Genomic DNA, 6,000 nt, shown 5'->3' with positions numbered 1-6,000 from the left:
CCCAGGAGAGGGCAGGGCTCCCTGGGGCCAGCCCGGCCAGCAGCGCAGGCCCCGGGGACTCAGGGAGGCAGCCAGGGTCCCCTCTGGTCCAGGCAACCTCTTGGGCAGTTTGCGGGTCTGGCAACTCATCCGGAGGGCCCTTCGCTGTCCTGGGGTTTGTGGGGATGGTGCATTCTCGCCCACAGGCCGTCAGCTGGTGGGCCCACTCAGGAGTCCGCCTGGCCCACCCTGTGGGAGCCACTCTCCCACGGCCCACCCACAGTGGCCAGAACTAGCAACAGAGTGCTCAGCCTAGGGCAGGGCCAGGCAGGAGGACCATGTCCAGGGGGAGGACCATGTCCAGGCAAGAGGACCGTGTCCAGGAGGAGGATCATGTTCTGGGGAGGACCAGGTCCAGGGTGTGGCCTGTCACAGCTGCCCTCTGGTTCTGGCCCATCTTGGTCTGAGCACTGATTCCTGGGGAGCCAGGCCAGGCCTGACACAGCTCCCGTCTCACCCCAGGTGGCCCGGGGTGGCCCAGGTGGCAGTCAGCCTGCCAGCATAGCTGGATGGGAGCTGATGGTAGTCAGCCGCCCCAGGCTGGTGGGGGTGAGCATGAGGTGGGCCAGACCTGCCCCCGGCCTGCAGGCCCAGGGGCGGGTGCAGGCCCAGGGGCGGGTGCAGGCCCAGGAGCGGGTGCAGGCCCAGGGGCGGGTGCAGGCAGGGCCTCTGGGTGCCTCCCCTGGGAACCGGGACAGGGGTGGGCATGAGGCTGGCTACCCCAGAGACATGAGTTGACCTTTGTACCCCCAGAACACCCCAAGGAGCTCTTGCCCCAGGAGGGTCTTGGGCAGGGGATCCAGTCCCCAGGCTCTGTTGAGCCCTCCCCTGTGCCCCTCTCCTGACTTGTGACCCCCCAGGGAGGGGAACAGCCCCTTCTCTGGACCCCTTGATGATACGCGTTGATGGGAAGGAAGGAGCGTCCTCTGTGGTCTCTGGGGAGGGTAATGACAGTGGACCAAGGGAGAGGGACTCGGAGGGAGGGAGGGAGGGAGGGAGGGGTGCCTCCCCCCCAACCCGCTCCCAGCAGGGCCTCAGCCAGCGCACCCTGCAGACCACGAGACGCACAGGGGGTCAGCAGAGGACAGCCTGAGCAGGCCACAGCCCAGGACGGGAGCTGGACAGGTCTGTCTAGTCCCTGCCACCTTCTTATTGGGCCACCTGGCACAAGAGGCTCCTCCCAGCCTCTATGCTGGCCAGACTGGTCACTCAGGACACTCCCAGGGGACGCCTCCCGGAGCCCTGTCTGCAGCCTGGGCAGCCTGCCTGGTGTCAGTGCCAGAAGGAGATGAGGCCAGCTGTGTGGAGCCTGGGCGCCTCCCAGGCAGGGCTTCCTGGAGGGTGCCCAGCCTGCCAGACTGGTTCCTGAGCAGCCTGGCCGGCCCCTGCCAGCCCACTGCCTGCCTGGGAGCCCGCCGTCCTCGGGCCGTGTTGTGGGCAGCCACCAGGCCTGTCTCAGCATGACCCCTGGCCAGCAAACGACTCTCCGTGACAGGAGCTGCCCGGCCCCTGCCCCTTCCCGCTCCCACCTCTTGAGAGCAGGGAGAGCGGAGGGGGGAGACCCTGGGGAGCACTGCCAAGGGGGACAGGAAGGCCAGGAAGCCCTAGGAGGTGGGCAGAGCTGCCTGTGGCCCCTGGTGGCCCTGGGCTGAGGCCCCAGACCCAGGACCAGAGGCCCTCAGCACGCCTTGGGGAAGCCCTGTGGGGACCTGGGGACAGCAGGAAGTGGGGGCCAGGTGGCGCGGCGTGGGAACTCGGGTCTCTGGGGCGCAGACAGGCTGACCTTTGTCATGGCCAAGGATAAAGACCATAAATAAGGCTGCCCATGGTCAGCTGGACAGCCCCAGCAAGGCCTAGCCAGTTGTGACTCTCAGGGGGGACAGTGCCAATCTTGAGGACAATGTGCATGGATAGGAAGGAACACTTCCTCCCGCAGGTACCTTCACCCCAACCCTGGACGGGGGGCCCCCGAGTGACACATCTCCAGAGCCCCACTGGGGTGGGCCTGAGTGGAGGGAGCCCCTCAGGGCCACCTGCCCACTGAGACCCCAGCCACCAGGGCCAGCGGCAGGCCTCCCTGGATCCCACACAGGGTCCTGGCACCTCTGGCTCCCGGGCACGGTCCACTTGCTCAGTGCCAACAGGGGAAGCCAGGACCCATCCCTGGCTGGACCGACCCCGGGCGCCTGGCTCCCTACTGCCCGGCCTGTGGCCGCCCCTAGGAAGCCTCCCCTGGGACCCCACAGCCTTGGCTCTCGCCAGGGTGGTAGAACCAGGCTGTCACAGGCCCAGGCCGGCTCAGTGCCCTGCCCCCCTAACCTGGCATGGGTGGGCCTGGCCCTGACGTCCGCCTGGCTTCTGAAGCCCAGGCTGCCCCTCCTGGGTCCCATCAGCTACCCTAACCTCGACTGGGGATCTGTGGAGGGTGTCACAGTAGCCCTCGCTCGGGGACAGTTAGACACTGGCCAGAGGAAGCTGGGTGTGGGGCAGATGGGAGGCGAGTTCAGCCTGGAGCTGGGGCAGTAACGAAAAGAGGTCCCCAGGATGGGAGGAGCGGTCCAGGCCGTGGGGGCTGGGGTCTCAGTGGGCAGTGGGCCAAGGATGGCCCTGAGCGGAGAAGCAAGCGGTGGGTACAGGGGACAGGTATGTGGGTATCATGGGGTTACCTCCCTGATGGAGGCGAGGGGGCAGGGTGGGGTCCCAGAAGGAGAGGTATTTCTGGGGTCCCTCTCTGCAAACTTTGTGATGTGGGGGCTCCTGTGGTTGGAGCCACTAAGACCCCAGCCCCCAGCTACCCCTGCCGGCCGAGGAAAGGTGGGCTCAGGGAGCAGGCAGCTATACCGGACAGGAAGGGCCACCCCCTGTCTGCCCGTGGAGGTGACTTCCTTCACGGATCGACTGAGCCCTCCTGGACCTGTCACCCAAGAGCAGGACTGTCCAGGCTGGTGACTCCCTCACCCTTGGCCAGAGGGAGTGGGAATCTGGGGTGTGCACGATTCCTGGGTGACATCACACAGTGTCCTTCTCTGAGATGGGCACACTGCGGGGGCGCTGTGAGGCCAGGGTGCAGCCGGGGCAGGGGGCCCAGGCCCCACGGCAGAGCTTTCTGGGCTGGGTGTCCGGGGCCCTCGGGGTGGGGTACGACACTCTGTCTGTTGCACCCTGAGCTGTCAGCTCAGGTCCAGGAATGGCCCCAGGAAGCCACCAAGCACCGTAGGGCACTCTAGGCAGGGTGTCCCCTGCCAAGTGGGGTGAAGTGTCCCAAGTCCTGGGCAGAGCCTGCTGTCGGCGGGGCCCCAGCCCTGGGGTCAGCTCGCCTGGCCCAGGGCCGTCTGCGTGAGGCAGCCTGCCAGGCACAGTGGGGCCCCAGAGGGCAGCAGCCCTCATTTGGGACTCCAGGGCCTGCCGTCCCCTTCTGTCCTGGCCTGGCCTGCACAAGCAGTGTGAGGCCTTGACCGCTGCAGCTTGAGCCGCGGGGCAGCCAGGAGCTCCCCCTTCCAAGCTGGGGCTCAGCACACGGCCCCCGTCCTAGAGGGGCCTGGGATGGCTGCAGGGAGGGTAGACGTCATCCGGCCCTGGACCAGGGGCTCAGGGACGCCGTTATTTGGGCCTGACCCAGAACGGGTGCTTGGCTGGGGTCTTTGCGGAGGGGCCCCACACCGAGCTCTTTTGGGTGCCCGGTCCCCGGGTCTCAGGACCAGGTCCCTGTGCAGCAGGAGCACCATGGGCGAGAGCCCGCACCGGGCTTCCTGCCCGGGAAGGCTGCCAGGCCCAGCCACGGGAGCCGGAAAGTCCAGCCCGGCCTGGTTGGACTCCTGGCCCAGCACAGGATGCTGCAAAGACTAGCCGGGCTGGCGGGCTCCCCGGCCTGTCCCCCGCCTGCAGTGGGCCACCTGCTCCGGGCCGGGTGCCCTCGGTTCTGAGGCCTCCACCCACCTGGCGAGGCCTGGTCACAGATGGCCATGTGCGTCAGAGACCACGGGGTGGCAGAGGAGGGCAGGCATCCAGTCCTCAAATGTCCTGTGCCCGCCCCTCCCCAGGGCCACGGGAGCAGAGTGGGTTTTGGTCATGGTGGGTAGTGTCCTCCCAGGCCAGCCCTGCTGGGTCACCACCCTGCCCCTTCCTCAGGGAAGACTGTCCCTGGGTCCCTTTTCCTTAGCATCTCCACTTTCCTGCAGGTGACCGTTCCACAGGTCCTAGGTGGAGGTCCTCCCCTCAGTCTTGTGTGGTGGGGCCTGGGCCTCGTCTCCTGGGACAGGCTGGACGTGGGGTCGTTAGTGCAGGTGCTGGGCCGAGGCTGGACACCTGGGTTGGGCAGGGCAGGGGGTGGAGCCCTCCAGGCCCGGGGGGCATCCAGCTCAGAGTGCCCTCCTCCAGTAGCAGCCAAGCAGCAGGGCTGCTGACCACCACTGGGCACCCAGGACCCCAGGGCACACCCAGGACACAGGCTGTCACGTGGACCCCACTGGGTGGGGGGCAGGGGCCAGTGGCACGCTGTGGGTGGGCCGCAGTCAGCCCCCTTGACCACAGACTGGGGCTCCAGGAGGGGAGACGGGCACAGCTATGACCTAGGGTGGCGGGGGGGGGGGCGCAGCTGTTGGTGACCAAGACAGAAATGGAAACTGGGACGGGAGTCACGGGGCAGGAATGGAAACTAGGGCCCACCTGGAGGGCCGCCCCCACGCTGCCTCCCAACCCAGGCTCACCTTTGCCCAGGTCTTGGGGGTCCCGGACCCAGAGCCCAGCCAGGAAGAGGGTGCAGAGCGGCTGCCGCAGGGGCCAGGCGTCGGCCCCAGTGGGGTGGACAGTGGGCCCCGAGCAGGGGCGGAGCTTCCCCCACCCCACCTCCCGGCCCCCGGGCACCCCTGCAGCATGCAGGCAGGCCCTGAGGAGGGGCTCTGGCACCTACCCTGGGTCTGGGGCGCCAGAGCCTGTGGTGCCCAGCCCAAGACCCTGGCAGGCAGGGTGCCCTCGCTGCCCATAGCCTCCCCAGGACAGCCTCACCGGCAGCTACCTGCCCACTACTGCCTCTGAGCCCTGCCGCACTGGACCCCAGCTGCCCACCCTCTGTCCCTCCCTCGGCTCTGCAGTCAGCCCTGCGTGTACGGTGCAGAGGGAATCCCGGTGGCAAGAGCCTGGCCAGTTGGCTGGCACGTCCCCCTGGGCTGTGGAGATGGCCCACTGCCGTACACCCATCCACAGCTCCTGGGTGGCCCCGTGGGCAGCACTGGGCAGAGCAGGCCCGGAGTTCCCACTGCTGCAGACGGGCGTTGCCCCAGAGCACACGTGACCCCTGGTGGGTGGGACCCACAGTCCCCCGACCAGGACCTGGCCTGCATGGGAGGCCAGGCCAGGACGGTGGGCTTTCCCAGCTCCATGGCAAGGGGTGGGGATGACCCTGACCAGAGCCCACCCTGCGCCCCTCTCCCCACAGCTCCCAGGGTGGGCCCTCCCAGGGCAAGGGCCCTGGGCTGGGGACGAAGGGGACCCAGGAGTCCTGCCAGGGGATGGGCTGAGCTTCCCCGAACCACTGCTTGAAAGAGGTTAGATGACCTCTGATGAGGGGCCAGGCCAGGCTGGGGAGGCTGCACCTGGGTGGCTAAGTGTCAAAAGGTGACAGCTGAGTCCCCCCTTGGTGAAGTGGGCTCTGTACACATCACTGCTCGCTCCTCAGGGCAGCCTCCTGGACCCGGGGCCGGAGGCCACTATCCAGCAACTCTGCTGGCTCTTCAGGGACCAAGCCCCAGGGACCATTCCAGCAGCTCCTCGTGGAGGCCTGGCCAGCCAAGCCACCGGAGCACCAGGCCAGGGCTCCCGCTGACGTCCAAAGGGCCCGTGGCCCAAGTGCACGGGAGGTCAGGGCAGACCTGCACTGGCCCCAAGGGTCTGGGGGGCAAAGCACAGCTGCCCGCAGCGCCCTCGGTCCTTTGCTGCGCATCGCCGTCCGTGTGTGGGGCAGGA

This window comes from Ictidomys tridecemlineatus, chromosome 11 (genome assembly GCF_052094955.1).
Source record: "Ictidomys tridecemlineatus isolate mIctTri1 chromosome 11, mIctTri1.hap1, whole genome shotgun sequence".
In the NCBI taxonomy this organism is placed as follows: Eukaryota; Metazoa; Chordata; class Mammalia; order Rodentia; family Sciuridae; genus Ictidomys; species Ictidomys tridecemlineatus.
Note: the sequence above shows the minus strand (reverse complement) of the source record.